The following is a 22,174-nucleotide window of genomic DNA, read 5'->3' as shown; positions in this document are numbered from 1 at the left end:
TACAAAGTGGACTAAATTGTTTCCTGTCTTTCTCTGCTAAATCCTGTATGTAGGGATAGGTGGGCCAGGGACTGATTGTTATTCAGCTTCTCACTTACCAATTTATTATTTTGCTTGTAAAATCCAGTACTATCTCTCACATTTCATAACAAAGAAGGGGAAGGGGCCAGAAGTATGCTGGTAGAGCATTATATTCCACCAGGATGAAGTAGAATCTTAGCCAGCAGGAGCATAAGGACTTTCAGAATCTGGTTTTGTTTCCCCCAACCCTGACTTATTTCTCTTTTCTGATCTCCTTCCTGCCTCCTCATCTGCCTTCTGAAACACTCGACCGGATGATGAGCACTGTTGATCTCAATTTGCCTGTAGTTTTTGTGCTTTCGCTGTTCAGCCATGATACGGCTTTTGGCTATCATTTTCTGATCAATACAACTGCTTTTTTCCTCTGCAAAATGCACACAGTAAACTTGTTTTCTTCATTTCTCCTTCAATGTAAAAAGAAGATGATTAGAGATAAAAATGTCCAGATGATGGAGATTATTGAGGGATCCCTTCCAATCTGGTTTCAGACCCAATTTCAGAAGTGAAACTACTTTGGTTGCCCTTGTGCAGGGATTGACAACTTGTGGCTCTTCAGATATTGGTGCACAACAACTCACATCATCATTATCATCAGGCAAGGTGGGTAGGGCTGATAAGAGCTGCAGTCCAACAACTGTTGGAGGACCACAAGCTACCCATTCCTGTGCTAATAGATGGTCTTTGCTATAAGTTGAATGGAATGCTCCCCCCATTGATTCCGTTAGATCTTTCAATAGCATCAAACATGGAATAATTAGTCTCACCTGTTTCTTTAGAATTAGAGATATAGTCTCACATTTGCTGCTTTGACTTTTGCAGATTTGATTATTTGCAGATTTTATGATATCTCTAAGCACTTCTAAGTCCTCCAGCACAACTCTGCCAGTGGTTCCTAGAGAAAGCAGTTTTCTAGGCATGATTCTATGGTCTGCTTCCAACAGATGTTGATTATAGAGTTGAACTGGAAGACCTAGAGATTCCTAGAGAGGTGTTGTCTCAGGAAAGAAAAAAAGTGTTCTTGTTTTTTTTAATTCAGTTTGCCCACCTTCACGGTGGTCCTGTGCAGCTAACCCCAGTGAATAAGGAGGGCCCACTGTAGCTCTGGTCCTTTCTGGCAGACAAGCTTCAGAATGTGTTGTTGAGGGACTGGTTTTTTTTAAAAAATTTAGCCTTAAGCCAATTATATTTATTAATGTTACTTTGGGAAATCATATTTGCCTGAAAAGTTGGATTAAAATATAATAAATGAATTAAATACAATAGAGAACAATGTTGTATCAACACCACACAGTTATAACATTTTGATTCCACTTTTACTGTTCTGGTCCCATGGAATCATGGGATTTGTAGTTTTGTAATGGACTTCTCCTAGAGAGCCCTAGTACTCTTTTTTGAACTACAGCAGTAGAGTCCTGTAGCAGAGAATGTTAAATGCATCAGCCACAGATCCTAGAATTCCATAGGATGGAACCATTGCAGTAAAACTGGGATCGAGTTACTGTCCAGTATGGATACATCTGTGGAGAGAGATCCCCACACTAACCTTAACATACAATTCGAGTGAATAAATGGAAACTCATTGCTACCCCCAAGATCTAGCCTCCCTCTTCACCCCCTCTTTTTGATAAAACTTTGATATTAAAGGGAAGTTTTCAACAGCCAACAGGGCACCTCCAGTGCAGGAAACCAGCCATGCCATATAAGGACATCCATAGCTATATATGGAGAGCTTGCTGGCTCAGCATGGCAGAAGCCAGGGCACTTAGCTGGGATAGATCAATTTAAATCAGAATTTACATAATCCCTTTACTGATGGGAGTGATGGTAGTTTGATAGACCTTGGGTTTACACATAAACAGAAGTCCAAGATTACCCTTCGGAGAGTGAGACTCCTTTGCCCAGGGCTATTCACTGTGATTTTCCAGTCATTTACAGACTTCCAGCTCTATTCTTCCCTCCTGGGAATTTGGCACTACCAGTTTGGTCTTGTTTTGATGTCAGACAGATACTCTGTATCTCACTTACCTCTTCAGCAACTGCTGGCCAACTCAGATCCATAGGCACTGTCCTGAGCCACTTCCCTTTGACAGAACTCCATGAATAGAACTTCTCCTTCTGGAATCAGGTAAAGTATCACCCTCTGCAATCCTGAAGACCACCATCTGCTAACACTTTTTATAGCATTACAGTCACCCCTTTTAATGCATGGATCTGGGATCCATGCCCTTGAATATAAGCGGAGGGGCGACCTCTGCTGTTTTCAAAGATGTGCGCATGCCCTTGCCACTCACATGGGGGTGCGCTTCATTAAAGCCTATGGGGCTTGAATAAGCGCAAGTCTTCGTTTTCTTGGGGGGGGTGGTGGTGGTCCAGGACAGATCCCCCGGCAAAAACAGAGGGCCAACTGTAGTTGTTGTATGTGTGTATGAGTGTGTGTGTTTATGTGAAAGTCAATTTTCATTTTTGCTGTTATAAGTAAAACTGCATTTGGACCTTGCATTCTGGAGTTCTGTTTCTCGGAACTGGTATACACAGGCTTGATTCCTGCTTTCAGTTGCTCAAAGCCCTCTTTGCAGCTTCAATTGAGCTAACAAAACTTTCCCTATTAAATATTGGTTATGGGTATTCTCTGGGATCTTGGCATTTTGGTAACACCATCCTTCACAACTTGGTTACAGATTCAGTTTCCATTAATAAAATGGGGTACACTGCATTGACAACTGATGACTTCTGCCATCAATGGGGTAGTAAATCTGCTCACTATTTTAGTCTGAATTTTAAAGGAGTTACTCAAGATGCAGTCCCATGTCTTCAATAATTGCAGAACCTTTAAAGTTTCAACTAAAACCCCAAGCAGATTCACCATCCAATGACATGGCAGCCACTAGTCACCACTGAAAGTATGCTAAAACACTTATTGCTACTGTATGCCTTCAAATAATTTTTAACGTATAGCAAGCCTAAGGCAACCATATCATGGGGTTTCTTGACAATATCTGTTCAAAGAGGGTTTGCCTTTGTCTTCCTCTGAAGCTGAGAGAGTGTGATTTGTCCAAGGTCACTTAGTGGGTTTCCACAGCTGAGCGGGGATTTGAACCATGGTCTCCAGAGTCATAGTCCAACCCTCACACAACTACACCATGCTATCTGTCTGAAAAGGTGCCACTAATCCATATTAAGTGTGTGCGTACGCATCCTTAGAGAAATAACAGTTTTTTATTCTGATGTGTTCAGAAAGAAAAAGCTTGTGGAGGTGATTCAGTTGCTGACAATCGCAAATATCCTTGCATTATGTGATAGCTCATCTCAAAAGGTTTGTAGCAAGTTGAACTAACTTAAATAGCCAGACTTTTATGTTCCAACAGCACCCATCATTTTTTAAAAAGAAAATATATACTGTACCCAATTTAGCATGCCCTTCTTGCCTTCCACCACCCAGAACAGCAGTGAATCAATGCAGAAGTATGAATGGTATGACTTCTGGGCCAAGAGCCCACACTGTGTGGGATGCTAAGTATAAAAACCATATAACATGTTGACAAATACCATCCTTGACACTGGGAAAGCTCTGCACAGTGCATAATGTTCCCAAATTTACCTTTGGCCCAGCACAATCAAGTCTTTATACGTGACGAGGGTCACACCATGGAGAAACACTTGGGCAGCATTGCTTATCCATGAGGGCTTGAGACTGAGGGCACACAACATTTTCAACATGAAAATGCTTGGTTTTGAAACAGTATGTTGTGCTTGCTTTAACACACTTAGCTCCCAAGGGCAATTCTATTGAGGGCATTTAGTGGTTCTGCAGGGGAAAAAATAGGAGACCTTATGCTACAATAAATATATATTTAGCTAGCTTTAAATAAAAATGGACACCAAATTAACAGTCACCAAGCTTCTTTCCCCAGCTCCAAGATGAGCCTTGGTCTGGCTTGTTTTTCTATTCACATTGTCTGTGGCAGGCATGAATTCCTGGGCTGGTTTGTTTCCTGATTTACTCTCAGTAAATTTCCCTGTCACCTGGAGCCTCACTCCTTCTCCCTTCTCCCCAGTGATGACTAGTGGCTCTTTTATCAGTGGAACATAGAATTGTCTCATGGTTTTTGGCTGCATCCACACTGCAGAAATAACCTGGTTTGATACCAGTTTAACAGCCATGACTCAATGTTATGGAATTCTGGGAACTGTATTTTGTTACAACTACAGTTTGCAAAATTCCATAGTGTTGAGTGGTGTCAAACTGGATTAATTGTGCAGTGCGGATGCAGTTTTTGTTTGACTCAGCCATGGGAACCTATACAGTGGGCCCTTAGTATCTGCTGAGGGTTGGTTCCAGGAACCCACGTGGATACCAAAATTTGTGGATGCTCAAGTCCCATTAAATATAATGACATAACAAAATGGTATCCCTTATATAAAGGGGGGGATCAAGATTTGCCTATGGGAATTTGTATATTTTTAAAGTATTTTCAAGCCGTGGATGCTTGAATTAGTGGATAAAAAATCCATGGATAAGGAGGGCTGACTGTATAAGGAAGCCTGAGTGTTAAGATCGACAGGGGAGGGTTTTCTCTGAGTCCCAACATCTTTGCAGGTGTGGCTGGTGAGGACATGGGAGAGAGACTTTTCCATGGCTTCTCCCAGACTGTGGAACTCCCTTCCATGGGAGGTCAGGGCAGCCTCCTCTCTGTTGCCTTTCTGCCAGCAGCTGAAAACATTCTCATTTAGGTGGGCTTTTGAAGTGTTAATTTTACTTATGTAATGTGTGTGTATTGTTTTTATAGAAATGTTTTTACCTAGGTTGTGTTCTTAACTGTTATGTTTTAATATTATTATTATGTTTTAATAATACTATTTAATTCTTTAAAAATGCTAATTAAATTTTTATAGGTAAGAAAAATATCACAAAACACTCTTCAGTACCACAAAGACAACAAAAACAAAGAAAAAACACATAAGAGAACAATTTTAGACAAACACAATTAATAAATCCCCTCCCACCATCCCAGTTGACTTCCTGCACATCACTCACTACAGTTCTCAAATTTATACATCAAGTTTTCCCCCTCAGAACCTACCTTAATTATATATACATCTGTTTCCTATATAAAGAAAGGAATTTATCCTTAGATATCAAAACCTAACATTGCACCGTCTCTTTTTCCTTTCTTACAAAATTCTATGAAAAGCTGCCAGATCTGTAGAAAAATTTGGATCGGGTTTTTGGGTTTTGCAGTATCAGATAAATTGACTAACTGGATAAAATGAAACACAATTTAAATTCTTTTTTAAAAAAAAACTTTTGTAATTAATGTTTCAGTTCTGTTGTTTTTTAAAATTATTGTGAGCTGCCTTGAATATCATTTTGGGAGAAAGGCAGGATATAAATCCAATAAATAAATGAATTCATATAAAATAAAATAAACTTTAGAAGCTGCTGAAGGTGTTGGAACTATTTGGAGATTAGGATTGACACGTTCCTTTAAAATTTGGAATGAAAATTCAAAGCAGATTTGATTTTGGGGGGGAAAAACCAAAGCAGACTATCCCATTAACATGGAAGCCATCCACTGCCATCTTCTCTCCCGCTTCCTTCAGTAATGGAATTTGTAATAAACACTTTCATTGCCAAGAGACAGGGTACTTTCAGGACCCCTTTCCTCAACAGTTGGTGCTCTGGGGTTTAAAATCATCCTGGAGTCTCTGCTTGGGGTGTCCTAGAACAGTGGGACCCATGAGTTGTCACAGCTGGCAGAGATCGTCTTCTTGATGTTTTGGTGTTTGGGAGCTGAGTGTCACAAGTATGGATGCCATCCAACTATAGCTATCTCTCCTTTCCATCTAAACTCAAGGGTGCAGTTCTGATGCCAACAGTGGTCTAGATGGTGTGTGTGTGTGTGTGTGTGTGTGTGTTTAAACAAAATCCAGGCAAGACAGAGGTGAGCCTGACCAGTCAAATGACATATATCAAGGCATAGGAATTCATACTGGATCCCTTATAGCCACACTAACCTTGAAGGCTCGGTTTACTTCTAGATTCATGCCTGAGCCTCTGTGCCCAGGTTTCAATAGAAAAGGAGGAGAGAGTATATTTAAAGGAAGAATTACTAAGTGAGATTTTATCACCCTGTTTAATTTGTATGCTGAGCATATCATGCATAAAGCAGGATTAAATTCTGAGGTAGGAAGAGTGAAAATTGGAGGAAGGAACAACAACAATTTATGATATGCATATGATACCATACCGCTAGCAGAAAACAGCAAAGACTTAGAACAATTACTGAGGAAGGTGAAGGAGGAAGCTCCAACAGCTGAACATTAAGAAAACAAAAATAATGACCACAGATGATTTACATAACTTTAAAGTGGATGATGAAGGTGCTGAAATAGTTAAAGATTTTCCATACGCTGGGTTAGTCTTTAATCAGAATGGAAATTGCAGTCAAGAAATCAGAAAACAGCTAGGACTTGGAAGGACAGATAAGAAGGAATGAGACAAGATGCTGGAATGTCAATATATATCATTGAATATTAAAGTTAGGATTGTTCATTCCATTGTATTTCCAGTTTCTATATATGGTTATGAAAACTGGACAGTAAAGAAAGCCAACAGGAAGCCAATCAGCTCGTTTGAAATGTGATGCTGGAGAAGAGTTCTACAGATACCATGTACTGCTAAAAAGGCAAATAATGAATCCTAGAGCAAATCATGCCTGACTTTTCCTAGAAGCCAAGATGATTAAACTGAGGCTATCATATTTTGGCTATATCATAAGAAGACATGACTTACTAGAAAAGACAATAATGCTTGGTAAGGTAGAAGACTGCATGAAAAAAGGAAGACTGCAATCCAGATAGATATATTCAGTCAAGAAAGCCACAGCCCTGGGTCTGCAAGATCTGAGCAGAGCTGTTGATGATAGGGTGACTTGGAGGTCTCTCATTCAGAGGGCTTACATAAATTGTAGTAGATAGCAGTTGGCAACAACAAAAAAATGAGAAAACCATCCTAATTTGATACAAACTAGTAAAGCTTTCATTAGCACCCAGGAACTCTCAGATTCTAAAGTGATGGACAATTTCAGTTTGTTTTTTCCCCAACTGAACTGGCAATTGACAGCAGACAAGCAGAAGTAATCCCTCCCTTAGAGGTTTTATCTACAACTGCTCTGTTTTGACTATTCTTGCTTTTCTTCTTGATTTCAACAATACAGTAATACTCTCTTGGGCACTCTGTTCACTAGACAGCCTGTCGATATGTATGCATGCACACACAGACACAGACATACAGGTTTCTGGAGGCAAATTTCTCTCAGTGCACACACTTTTTCCATGTGTGTTTACACACTGAGTACATTAGGGTTTACTATCTGGAAAGTTTATGCAGAAATAAAGGAATAAAGATTAATTGCCAAGAAGTCTAGGATTTTCTCTGTATTATATTACTGTTTGGGGAGAGAGATGCTGTTCCCTGGCACATCTTGCATTGTACCTTAAAGTGAGTGTTTCTGCCCATGGATTGGCTTAGAAATTGGACTGAGTTCAGCAGCACTTTAGAGCAATTGCACTAGAAATATAATGGAACAAAGTTGTGTTCTGGACTGAATGTGGCTGCATGGATGTGTGTGTTCCTCATTCTTGGACATGAACAATGTTTCTGTGGGAAGTGGGTTATGGGTAGGTGAGAAGGAGAACCATGCAGAGGAGTATATGCAGTTAAATCAGTTTCAAGGCAATGCTGGATGAAAGACTATGCCCTACAATACAATAAATAAATAAATAAATAAAAATCAGAGGTACTGTTATTTGTCACAGAAGGATTTATATAAATTCATATGCACATATTTCTGATTTGAGAGTCTTCCAGTCTGCTCCATGTTTTCTGTGGGCATTCCTACCTCCAACTCTATGTGGCCTCTGTTATGGTAGACTATCAGAATTCTGATACCAAATAGATCCATTTTGATTTCTTCATCATCCATAGTTGTGCTTTGTTGAGAGTGTTCGGAGCTCTAGCCAGTTCAGGATGCCTTCATGAAACTATTATATGGACTGAATTATTACAATCTCATCACATGAGGTTTATTGCCACAATTCTGGCTGTCCTTTTCTTGGGCTTCAAGGTAATGATTGCATGTAATCTTCCACTCATAATTCAATATACTGATGATCTGCAAAGTCTTCAACAATCTACAATGTATAAATGATAATATTCCTGCTAAACCAGCAAGGACTCTATACTTCAGCATCCTGTTCCGTCAAGGGCCAACCACATACTTATGGGGAGCCTACAATCAGGATGATGGCACCTTCCTGTTTGTTTTCCCAGGCAGCGGGAATTCAGAGGCATACAGCCATCCATAACCTGACCTTCCATGAGTTTCCATTTAAAACTGTCCAGGTTGGCAGCTATTACCACAGCTTGTGGTGGAATACTCTTTAGATTAATTGTTTACTGTGTGAAGAATAATTTCATTTCATTTTTCCTAAATCATCTACTATCCAGCTTAACTGATATTTTCTTTTATTATGAAACAGGAATAAAAATATTTTTCTATCCACTTTCTCTACAGTGTGCATAATTCAGTAATCTATTGCAGATATTTTGGCTAAGGAAAAAAGCCCAAAGATTGCCTCTTTCCTTATAGAGGGTTTTTTCCAGGCCCTTGATCATGGATCCACATACATTCATAGTCATTCCTCAGCTATTGATGGCTAAATTATGTATAATGCCCAGGAAAAGGTACAATATCTCTAGTGGTCTGGAAAGATAAGACATATTTTTTTTATCAATACAGTGGACCCTTGTTATATGCCGGGGTTTGGTTCCAAGATCCCTTGTGGATAACAAAATCCATGGATGCTCAAGTCCCATTAAATATAATGACATAGCAAAATGGTGTTCCTTATAAAAAATGGAAAATCAAGGTTGGATATTTGAAATTTATACTTTTTGTGAATATTTTCATACCGTGGATGCTTGAATCCATGTATAAAAAATCAGTGTATAAGAAGGGCTGACTGTATATAATTTTAATACAGTTGAAGAGTGTGCTCCAGTATTGTGATTGATTGAACTGGGTTAAAGACAGAGGCTGAAGACATCTGAAAGAAATTATTGTCTCTGCTTGTTTACTCCTAAGTCAAGTTTTCATACCAGGACTACTTCTGAGTAAATTTTTGACTTGCCTTGTTGACGACTTGAACACTCCTGTATCAAGTCTTCACACTGTGACCATGACTGAGTTAAGTTTTGATGACATCTATATCAAGAATGAATATGGTTTTTGAACATCATTGTATAGAACTTATGATTTTCTGCAGTAAGTGATATTGTACCTCCATAAAATTTGTATTCATTATTGATAATGGACCACTAATTTTATTTGTTTTTAGAAAAGGATGTGTTTTTTTTGTATCAATCCATTTGTCTGTTCCTACAAAGTTGTGTAACTGGTATTATTTTAAGTAATATATAATAACTCAAGGCATTTAGTTATTACCTTTCAACATATCATGGTACTGATGAAATGCACAATTGATAAAACAATTTTTAAAACATTAAATGAAGAACTAAAACCTAATTGAAAACAGCATAACTCCCTCTTTAAAACAGATAGTTTAGAAAACACTCAGAGCAGTTTTCTGCAGTGGTAACTCAGAGGAATACAAAGCCCCTTCAAGAGGGAATTTTACAGCTGGGTACTGGTACAGAGAAATCCCTGTCACATGTACCCACCAGCCTAGTGTCACAGCGTTATGAGACACTGAAAAGGGCCTCAACTGATTATCTTACATTTGGGACAGGTCGGACGTGAGGAAGTGGTCTTTCAGAGGTTGGTGGTGGCATTTCATCTTTATGTTATACTGTGATGGGGTGAGTGTTATAGTGAGTTAGTTCAAATATTTAGCAATAAATATCTACTTTTTAAAAAAGACAAATAGTCATTAGTTACACAACTCAGAGTCACTACACGTTATCAAACCAATGCAGTAAATATCCCCATAATTTCCATGCTGCTTCACAGAAAAGTGACAACTAATACCATTTCATATGGACTCTAATCAGGAACTGACTAGCAAACAATAAAGGGGCATTTGGCCTGCGATATTGCTACTGAAGGAAGACACTGGTCCCTAGTTACCACTTCATCTTGGGAATGGTTTCATTTTCAGCCCCAAGTTTAACTCAGATCTTGAAAAAGGAGATTGTGAGCTATGGCTATCCAAACAGTATTGTCATTTCACTGTTTTTGTTTGTTTGTTTTTGTTTGTTGCTTTAAAACGTAATAACTTCTCTTAAGCTATAAAATAAAATCCAAGCAGGTAAATTATTCCTCCCCCTAATCTAGTGTTATTGTTTATTATTGGCTACTCTATAAAGGACAAAGAATCCCATGACATCTTCAAGACTTTTGTCTGTGTGTGTGTGTGTGTGTGTGTGTATAGACATAGAACTCTATGGGTTTCCGTTCATGTGCCTGCTTATTGCTGTTGTTGTTGTGTGCCTTCAAGTTGTTTCTGACTTATGGTGACCCCAAAGCAAACTATCATGGGGGTTTCTTGGCAAGTTTCTTCAGAGGGAGTTTGCCATTGCATTGCCATCCTTTAAGGCTGAGAGAGTATGGCTTGCCCAAGATCACCTAGTGGATTTACATGGCCAAGCTGGAATTCAATCCCTGGTCTCCAGAATCACAGTTTGGTGCTCAAACCACTACACCATGCTGGAGAAACCTTAGTTTTCTCAAAGAATTATGGAAATGGCGCACTGAAAATAGGCTAGCTATTTTGGCAATCAAGTATGAAAAGGTTCTCTATTATAAATCAAAACCGCTCACTGCTTCCCTGTCCCCTTGCTTTACATCTTGGCTGCTAATCACTCTCCAGACATATGAAGAGAACAAAAGGAAGCCAAATTTTTGTTTTATTGCTTGGAAATTTCTGTCCCAGTGCTGAGCCAACTGTCTTAATTGACCCAAGAGCAACATGTTTCTTTCTTTATCAGGTTATGTTTTTATAGTGTGGATCTATGCAAAAGCTGCAAGGCTTCTGCTTCCATGTGCGGGCCATGCAGTTTGGCTGTGTCCCCAGGATAAAGGTTTCCCGTCCAAACATCCCACCCTATTTTCACATTTGTACAGGGTATCTCACACTGTACTTATTGTAAGTTACTTTTGGCTGATTTCCCAGATGATACCTTGAAAAGAAAATTGCATAATATACCTACTCAAGCTACTCCCAATTATTAGTCATCAAATTTCATCAAAGTGACACTCTGAAGATCAACAGTTGTAAGGGCATATCTGATGGGGAAAGGGTGTCGCATGTACAACGCATGCCCTGGATGGGAAAGGTCCAGCATTCAGTTCCTGGAATCTTTAGTTGGAGCTGGAAAATCCCAGATACTCCAAAAAGTTAGAGCTGTCTGAAACCCCAGAGAGGTACTGCCAATCAGTGTAGATACTACTGAGCAAGCAGAACAAAAGGTCTAGCTCAGCAGAAAACAGTTTCCTATATTATTCTGTCTATTCTCTGATAACTCCACAAGGAGTTATAGCATAACATGTTGTAGTATCAAAACATCAGCTGTGTTAAGTCGAAGGCTTTCGTGGCCGGCATCCATAGTTTTTTGTGGCCCAAGTCTTTTCCAGGCAAACTTTCTCTGAAGATGCCAGCCACAGATGCTGGCAAAACGTCAGGAAGAAACTTTTCTGGAACATGGCCACATAGCCTGAAAAACCCACAAAAAACTATCAGCTGTGTTATTAAAGCTGTTGGTATGGTTGCTAACTCACCTGAGTAGTAGTGAATTGTATGCAGAAGATTCAAGATTTTGTATTTCTCTCCATTTGCAGGCTCCAGAAATTCCAGTTCAGACACCTCAGGTTGAGAATGTGCTATTTCTAAGACACTAGAGAAGTGCTGCTGGTCATAATATACAACAATAGGGATATATATCAGACTCCCCCAGCCCAGATCCCTCCAAATGTTTTGGCAAACAACACCCACCAATTGCAGCCAGCATGGGCAATGGTCAGAGATGCCAGGAGTTGTAAGCCCATCTTAGGTTCCTTTTTCTTGTAAGCTGCCTTTGAGTCAATTCCATCTCCATGTATCCGTTTTCCACTGCTCTGATCAGGTCCTGCAAGCCCATGCCTCTTACTGAATCCATCTATTTGGTCTGTGGTCTTCCCCTCCTTCTTCTACCCTCTACCTTTCCTAGCATTATTGATGCCATTTCTTGCATACGGGGAGGTAGGAATGGCTGACATACCACATGTTGAGCCTAGAGCATGAAGCAAATGAATGCAGGTCCCCAACAAGCCTATCTTTTTTAAAAAGAGTGACACCTGCACTTGGATGAGGAGAACACATTGTTTTCAAAAGTTGTTCAAGAGATGGAGACTCTATAGTTCTTACTCTTGTGATTCTTTGTAATGTACAGCGCTCTGTGCTATTGTTTATATGTGGTAAGTAGCAGATCAACTGATTAACAACAGACTGCTTTTAGCAGAACAGTATCTCCAGCCTTTGGGTGTTTTTCCATAGCACCTGAAAGTCTACTTTGAACATCATGTTTTTTATTCAGAAGTTAACTTTATGGATGATACTACTGGATGTGTATAGCAGAAATATTTTTTCACTCAAGAGGCTGTCTGCATGCAAAAGGCTATTTTACAAATATTCAGAAATTAATTTTGAGCAAGAAGAAAAGAAGAAAATTTCCACTGCAGTTGGCTCTGGGCATGACTGGTTTAGGAAAATGGAACTGGGGCACAGCTGTCATGGAGCATTTTGGGCCTGCACCAGGATTTCAGTCAGGTTTGGAAATCAGCAGAATTTTTAAAATCTGTTTTTCCTTCTTTTCCTTTTCCTGTTTAAAAAAATTCCATGAGACAAATCATATCCTGCTCCAGATCCTTCTGGTGGTTATGCAAGAAACTATAGAACTTCAGATGGTTCCAACAGGAAATATAGATAAGGCAGTTTATCAGTCTGAGACAGACAGGAAAAAAAGATACAGAAATTATGTTACCTCTAGATGTGCCAGTATTTCATCTGTGGGTTTTTATAGTCAGTCTTCCAGAAGGCAATGCCTATGGTGTGTAGTAGATGTGGAAATGTTTAAGAGCTGTTCCCAGTTTCTTTTGCCAGATTACCAATTTAAAAAGAAGGAAACCTTATATTCCACTGAATTCAGGGGAATATGTTTCTGATGGACACTTCAAAAGTAGCTCATTGCCTACATGAAAAGAACACTTACTGTGTGTGGGAAAGTGTATGAAAACAATTGAAGGTTTGTCATGTAAGATGAACACATGCCTACTTTTCTGTGAGTAGGACAGACACATGTGGAAGCCATGGCTGGCTACAGCTCAGAATGGGTGAGAATTTCACTCCAGAGCATTTTTTAAAACTAGGAACTGGCCAAAATCCACACATTTCTTAACATTTGTAACAGAAAGAATTTGCTATTGTCAAATAAATAAACGTGGGGAAAATGAATTTGACATTTTCAACTGTACTGGCCCAGAACTTTAAGTACTTAACTGTTCAATCTGGGATTGAATTCTTATGTATTGAAACATGTTAGTCCTGAATTAGGGCTCCCTTTTTGAGAGAAGTTTGGCAAGCAAGTAGATAGTATGGTTCTCCTAATACTGGGAATAGCCTTATACATGGAATTTGCCCTTTGCAGATGGGAAGAATTTAATTTCAGTCCATTATCCAGTTCATTATTCAGTTCATTACAATGTTCTCACCCCACAGTGTTTAATACCAAAATGCATTCATTTTGCAAAAACAGAGATGAACCTTCTCCTATTTCTGTTTTTTTTAAACTGATCCCCCCCCCCATAAACATACTTTTTAATGTCTATGTGGCCCTTGGAGTGTCTCTGAGGCAGAAAAATGGCTCCCAGAGCTGCTTCCCCCATGTAAGATGCAATGAAACTGTCTTTTGGTTTTTATGTGCCAAACTATACAGCTACAAACTCCACGCCCATATTTCTGAATTCAAATGAATCCAGTAATCATTGTCGTGCGTCTTCAAGTCATTTCCAATGTAGATGCCTCTAAGGCAAACATATTCAGAAATCATAAGTATTTTTTAGACAATCATTTCAGCAATGGAATAATCTTGTTTTCCAGAACCACCCCCCCCCCCCCCCCCCCCCCCCCGCCTAAATTCAACCTGATGGAGTGGAGCTTTGATTGGAATCAAGATAGCCACTCTACTGGGAATGCTAATAAAGTCTGACTAAACCTGCACAGAAGTGGAAAATGTTCATGTTCTGCTTGCTCTACCATTTTCCAAGAGATGAAATCAGAAAGTATTACGTAAGATCTGCTGGCCTATACAAAAAAAACCAGAATTAGTCGCACCAGTGGGACCTTTTATTGGCAATAAAAGCATTAAAATAAATCTGTGCTGGATAAAGCTTGAACCCCATAAAGAAGTTGGCGCTGATTTTAAATTATCAGTTGTGACACTAAAAAGCTTTGCTAAGCAAACATGGAGCCAAAGCCAGGGAAACATGCTGCGCTTCTCACACTGAACCCAACTGGAATGGTGCACATTTCAGTGGCATCTGTTAATACTTCTGGCATAATGAGCACTTAGCACCTGGTGCTAAATGCATAATGCTGGAAAAGGCACAGTTTGTTTGCTTGCTTATTTATCTCCCCTTTACCATCCACAAATAATAATAATAATAATAATAATAATTATTATTATTATTATGCTTTATTTATATAGTGCTGTAGATGTAGGACCTTCAGGAGACAGATGTGGACATGAACTCGCTGTGGCTATAAAGTAACAAGACCAGTAACAACAACAAAACTAGTATAAAATGAGGGGTGTATTTGCTTATGTAAATCTACTAGCGTCTCTGAGTTGGATTAAAAAAACTGTTCCAGAAGAAAGAACCAGCATGGTGCAACAGTCTGAGGGCCCATTCACATTACAAAAAAAATTGGTTTTGAAACCGATTCAATCACGTGAAGTTCCTACTCACCCCGAATCTCACACAAGCGAATCCGGGGCTTGCACACCCGTTCCGTGTTAAATGGCCCCTAGCGCGGGTCTTTTGAAATCGGCGCAAATGCCGTTTCTTTTTAAAAACCCCGGGTCCTGGGAATGAGAACTTGGCCTCGATCACGATCGAGGCAAATTGAGGGAGGGATTTAGGTCAGAGGGTGGGCAAAGGGCAAAGCATTTCCTCCCCTCATCGGAGGGGAGGGGGAGGAGGAAAGAGCCCTGGGCAGAAGGGAGCAAGGGAAGGCATTCTTTAGGAGCCTCTTTTCCCTGCATCCCCTGCCCAAAGCCCTCTGTCGCTGGGCATTCCTTCCCTTGCAGGAGGAAAAAATCAGGTCATGAACGGAGCTCATGTCAGGCAATTCCAGAATGTATGTTTCATTTTTAACAATTTTTTTGAGCGAACATGCGCATGGTTTATATTCCAGAATGTATGTTACATTTTTAACATTTTTTTTGAGCGAACATGCGCATGGTTTATATTCCAGAGGCAGATGGAGCTAGGCTTGCACTTGGATATCCTTGGATCTCCTTGCTTTCTGCAGAGGGAGAAGCTACAAATGTTGCAAACAATCAATGTTACATTTTTAACAATTTTTTTGGAGCAAATATGTGAATGATTTGTCTTCTTGAGCAGATACAGCAAGGGAAGCAAAGGGAAAGCTAATGTTGCTTTTAAAAGCAAAAAAAAAAAAAAAAAAGCATGGCAATCCCATCCTCTGCCTGGGACAGGGGCAGATCTGACCCAAAAGCCCACAGGTTTATTAAAAGAGAGAGAGAGAGAGAGAGAGAGAGAGAGAGAGAGGCATCTCTCTCCCTGCTTCAGCCGCTGAAACCCCTGTGCCTGGCTCTTTAAAAAGGGAGGACACTTCCCCCGATGCCCTGCAAACGTCACCATGACGATAGCTTGATTGGCAGCGGCCAATCTACAGAATGCATTCGATTTCTGTCAAAATGCATTCGATTTCAATTTGTAGTGGGCACTTGCTAACGGAGTGATTCAGGGGAGGGGCATCCGGATCATCCCAGTTCCCTCCATGTCTTTTAGGCCAGTATGAATGGGGCCTGAGTATTAGACTAGGACTCTGGGAGCCGAGGATCCAAATCCCCACTCTGCCATGGAAACCCACTGGGTAACACTGGACAAGTCACACTTTTTCGCCTTGGAGGAAATCAGTGACAATCCTCCTCTGAATAAATCTTCCCAACAAAAAATGGGGTCACAATAAGTCTGAGCCAAGTTGAAGGCACCTAACATGAACAACGAATGCTGAATCACAACAATTAAAGGACATATGACTGTTGACAGAGTAGTGACTCACTGAAAGAATGTTCAGAAAACAATCCTTTTACTTCCACTGATAATTCCATTTTCCCTCAATCTGGCATCATATCTTGAAGATAATGGTTGGAAGGACCGATATGTGATGTCTGCTGAGTATATCCAAATAACTGCTGTACATTGCAGGCATACTATTTATTCACCATTGGCCTTAGCATACTGCACTGAACAGGAAAAAAGTACTAGGGGTTATCTGACTCATCACTGCCAATTGCACATGGACTTGGCTGACGTCTTTTGCATTCTATTCTTCATTCACAAAAACATCCATAGAAGGCACGAATGAAAATCTGAATCATTATTGCACAACTACTTGTACAACTGAGCCACTGGTGTGTGTTTTTTCCCTTCTCCACTGAGCCAACAAATTGGTTCAGCCAAATAAATAAATAAAACCCAGCTATCCTCAACATCAAAAATGGGTTGAACTAACCAAGTAATGAGTTTTTGGAAACCAGAACTTAGCAGTAGCTACTTAATATTCTTTTAGAAAGAGGACTTTTGCCAATATCTGTTAGTGGGAACTTTATTTTTCCTATTGCTTCCATAAGGCAAACACATGCAAGCTCTAAAGTTTCTATTATTATGTTTTATAAGCTCAAAGCTTAGTTGTCTAGTATCTATAATGTTAAGATCCATGGTTGAAATTCAACACATTAAACACACAAAATAGTGATTGAAAGGATTACAGGAAACCTAGCCTGTTCACTTTTGTGCATATATTCCACTAGGAGACCTGAAGTTAGTGGTTTTTCACCAACCATATTAGACCCAGAATTTATCTAACTCCTCCCCCCCAACTTCATTCCAAAACAAGGGGGAGACTGTGCATGTCATGGATAAAGCAACTATTTGCAATTCAAATATGGGATTTGTAGCTTCTAACATGGAAGAAGAAGCTTACTTAATATAGGTTTCTTATGTACAGTGGCCCAGGTCCAGGTCTATCCAGGCTACTGCCTTGAATCACCTACACACATACACAGGCCTTACCGCCAAGACTTCAGACTTCATTATAGACACATAAACATTTAAGATGAATCACAAGATGTTTGAATTTAATAGGATGTTATATGTATGAACATAGCAAAAGCTAGGCTATATATAAAGTAAAAATCTGTGCTTGTTTTATGACATTCTAATATGAACTGGTTACCACAAATGTAAAATAATTCAGCCAATTCCTGGAAAGATTCGGTGTATGAACAGGAATAATAAATGCTTAAATGACTGGGAAATATTTAATCTTACTCATGTTCATTCAGAAGTAAACCACACTGTATTCTATATGAGACTTACTCCTTTATATGTATGCATAGACTGCAGCCTTAGAAAACATCAATATATATTTTAAGACAGTTATGGGAGGAAACTAATAAAAATCAATTATGTTATCTTTTATTTTTAATCTCATTTCTAGTTCTGAAGCATTCATTTGTACTTTTGAGAGTTTGTTGTCTCTGTAGAACTTTTCACCAGCACCACTTTGATTTTCACCAAGTCTCTTCACCAGAAACATTTCATTGCTTAATTTTCTTCCTATTAGCTTTCTTCAGTGAGCAGCTTTTCATACTTAGTCATCCCTTCACTTTTTCCTTGTCCTTTGGGTTGTGGAAGCACAGCATTATGAATCACAAGATTCAGATGACTTAAACAAGAATCGTTCTATTGAGATGAATTGTGTTAAAATCTTTTCATATTGAAAATTTCAGTAACTGATCCTCCCCATCCTAAAAATAAATAAATAAATAACTGGATGCGTATTACTGAAACCAAACATTATACTCCAGAAATGTGTAGAACCACTTAAAGCCATATAAAAACTACTCACAAATATTTAAAAAGATCAGATAACTTTCTCTCCAGCTTTGCAGAACAGCGGTGATATCCTACACCGATTATTTAATTATAATGTTTAATTAAATAATTCTTCCTGGCCCAAACCCCTGAATCCACCTTAACAGCCAGCAGCCACATGAAATGAAGGTTCAACCGGTGTTTGGCTTCTAATTGCCACAGCCTCACTTGTTGGTGGGAGGAGGCTGGAAATGTCATCCTGTTTGCACCCTGGTTGCCAGCTGAACAGACATCCTTCACTCAGTGCATCTGCTGGCTATTAAGGTGGGTTGGGGGGCACTTATGATTGTGGTAATAATGCTACAATTGTGACTATGTAGTGTTATTGAATATGGTACAGTTAAAAATCCATAAATCTAGGTTATGAACCTGTAACTTCAAGACAGAATCTCTGCCCAGATGTTTTTGCCTAAAAATCCAGTTGCTAGTCCCACCTAGAGTAGACCTACTGCATCAAGAACAGAATGGTAATTCTACATTTACAGTATGTATGTTGTGTTGATTCAGTAGGCCTCCTCTAGCTATAATTCGCAACTGGGTTTAGATGATGGCTTCAAATACATACTGAATTAGAAAAATTCAATTCCAGTGGCAAAAAATGGTTTTAGATAGTACCAAAGTTGGGAGATGTATACATGGAGATATATTTGGCTACTAAGGCTTGCTGGTTACCCTGCAAAACTGCAAGGAAGAAGGAAGAATTACCACAAATCCAATTTATTAAAACATAAATCAGGAGGTAGGATTCAAAGACATAGCTGTGTTAGTTTGGGCAATCAGGGCTCTTGTAGCACCTTTGAGAGTAACTAAAAGAAAGAAGCTGGTAGCATGAGGTTTTGTAGATTGAGCCCATTTCCTCAGATGCATGTAGGTTCGTTTACGAAAGCTCATGACACCAGCGTCTTTCTTTCAGTTAGTTTCAAAGGTACTACAAGATCCTTTTGCATAAAACAGAGGGTGATGAATGTGATTTTGAAATATGTTACTTAATGTAAAATGAAGATGTAGTTACAAAATTGGATTGAGACTGGAAGATTTCATTTCAAGTTCCCAGAGAGCCATGAAACTCACTGCTAAGAGGGTTGCCAGATGTAATAAAAAAGAGCTCCTGTGCCTTTAAAGACTCAGCATGACAAGCTGTGATCCCCTCTTCTACACAACTATAAATGCTGGTGGAGTTTTTATTTGACTTGGCAACACTACTGGGTTGCTCTGGACCAGCTTGAGCTGCCTTACAGGGTTGTTGTGAGAATAAAGTTGGGAGAAGAACACCTATGTAAACAATGCCAGGCTCAGTTAAGGAAAGACTACATACTAATTTTACTTTTTTCATTCCAAATAAGGTTTTATTTTACCCCTGCAATGGCTGGCATAGCCATACAACTTCCTCAAATATGAGCTGGGTGGGGGATGGACACATTGGTTGTAACTGACACACATACATATGTATACTCAGCTACACCAGCCACAGCCAGGCCCAGGGCAGCTGCAATTAGATGAACAGGCCAAAGATGGAACATCAGATATGCAGAGCATTGACCAATTCCTCCAGCTCATGTAGGGTTTGGCCAAGGCCTTGAAAGCTATGGCAGCATCAACTCACACCCCCTGCTTCCTCAGAAGCAAGAATATATTGAGAGGGCACAGTGGGACCACAAGGGGGAACTATTCCTCCAACACAGGCAAAGACCACCAGTTAGACCATACTACTAGTGGGGAGTGGCAGACACACATCCAGGAACTCCAGCCACTGCAACAAGTATGCATCATTCATAGTGGCTTCTTGAGCCACACGTTTCATGGCCAGCAGCCACTTGGGTGTCCTCTGGTAGTTTAATAAATACTAATATCTTTTATTTATTTTCATTAATGATTAGAGTATTTTAAACCAGCTGGGAGGAGGGCAGTCTTTTTCTGAATCCAGGTGGTCCTTCTTTTTTTTGCACCAGACATCACACAGTACTCCATCTCAGGAAACTTAATTCTGGGCTCTCTTAACCCTGGGACTTTTGCTGAAGTGTCAGTAAACTATGGGAAGTGGGAGAAAAAGGAAATGAGATTATAAGGGGAGGAAAAAGAGAAAGCAAGGGAAAGACTTTTGGCAGGGTGGATGAGAAATGAGGTTTTCAAAAATTAATGTAGTTGTTTTGTTCTCATGCAAGTTCAAACATTGGATAAAGGGAGTAAAATCATGCATGGCAATTTGTTAGAAAGATATTTCCCTCTTTTTATATAAATGTTAAGCTTTTTAATTAGGAGTTTATCACACTAGCGAGATTCCCCGGGAAAACAGGTGTTAAACAAAATCTAAAGCAAAGAAAACCCAGAAATGGCCAAAGTTTATCACATGACATCTGAGTTAAGGTGAAATAGTGCCAAGTTAATTCGAACACAAAGCGGAGAAAACCAGCAGCTTTTTACTTTCAGAACAACCCAAAAGTAAAAAAAACTGCTGGTTTTTCTGCTTTGCGTTCAAATTAACTTTGCGTTATTTCACTTGGGCAGTCCCCTAGTGTGATAAACTAACCAAATTTGCAAATTTTGTGTAAATTTGAATGTACTTTAAATTGCGTTGAACTTCCATTTTCCTGGCGGATCTGGCTAGTGTGATAAAGCTCTTAGACATGTTAACCCTTTTCTATTAACTTTTCTACCTCTGAAGAGTTCTAATCTACAACCGATAGGCATCTGCAAGGATCTGGAGGCCCCTGTGAATAATGCCACTGTTCTGCTTGTCCCAGCGCTCTCAACCAACCAGAAGATGGCCAGTTCTGAAAACTGAAGTTTTGCAAGGGGAGTTGGTTCGTTGCAGTAGTTCATCTACTGCAGCAACCAAAACAGAGCTTTTTAATGGGATAAGTCTAATTTACCATAATAATTCACCAATCAGATGCCAGCCAGCAATTTTCTTTTCTTGAACAAGTTTCACGTGTGTCCCTTTTGAAAATGTGAGGCTTCTGTTGCCTAGAACTGACTTATAAGTAGACATCAATCCCAACATTTCCTGTATTGTTACTTACATATCAGCACAGGGCTAAGACAACTGCCTAATTTATAGATTTCCTATACTGACCAAAAAGTCTGTATCAACTGCTTTTTGCTTCCAATACATACTGCTAGCATTTATAGTTTTCCTCAAATGCTAATAAGTGTCCTCTATAACCAGCTCTGTTTTTTTTTAAATATAAAATGAGTCCTAAAATAGCCTATCCTAACACCCACAGCATGTTGGCAAACGGTACCTTTTGGCAGTTTTCCTAAGACCAGTGCTGGCCAAAAAAACAAGCCACCTGTTGTCCATATTCTATCAGAAATCATTTTCTCATCAGCAAAACCTGGATGTCTTCCAGGCAAATCATTCTAATTACCGGTTAAAATACCAAGCAGCCTATAAATGTGGCAAAAAGAAGCTGAGAAAATGTTCTATAAATGTCTAATTTGGAACTAATTGGGACAGGTTTAAATAAGCTTGTGAGCAAACTACAGTGCATGCATTTCTTCAGGAGAGATTTGCAGATTCTAATAAATGGCCTGAATCTAATTGCTAGTCCCAACTACAGTAGAGTTATTGAATTAATGAAATTTCCATAAGTGTTCACTAACCCTTCAGCAACTTATTGAGCAACTCTTCTGTAGCTGGGAATAGCAACTGGATTCAAGACATTTTAAAAACAAAGATACGAGCATGCCCTCCAGGTGTCATGATATAATAATAATAATAATTTGTCAGATACCTCAAATTTGTTAGATACCTCAAATTTAGCACATTCAGCAAATATGGCAAATAATCACAATTAATCATCTGCTCTCTCACCTTTTTTTAAAAGTCTGTTTCTCTATCCTTTTCCCAC

The sequence above is a fragment of the Sceloporus undulatus genome, chromosome 2, assembly GCF_019175285.1.
Source record: "Sceloporus undulatus isolate JIND9_A2432 ecotype Alabama chromosome 2, SceUnd_v1.1, whole genome shotgun sequence".
Classification (NCBI taxonomy): domain Eukaryota; kingdom Metazoa; phylum Chordata; class Lepidosauria; order Squamata; family Phrynosomatidae; genus Sceloporus; species Sceloporus undulatus.
Note: the sequence above shows the minus strand (reverse complement) of the source record.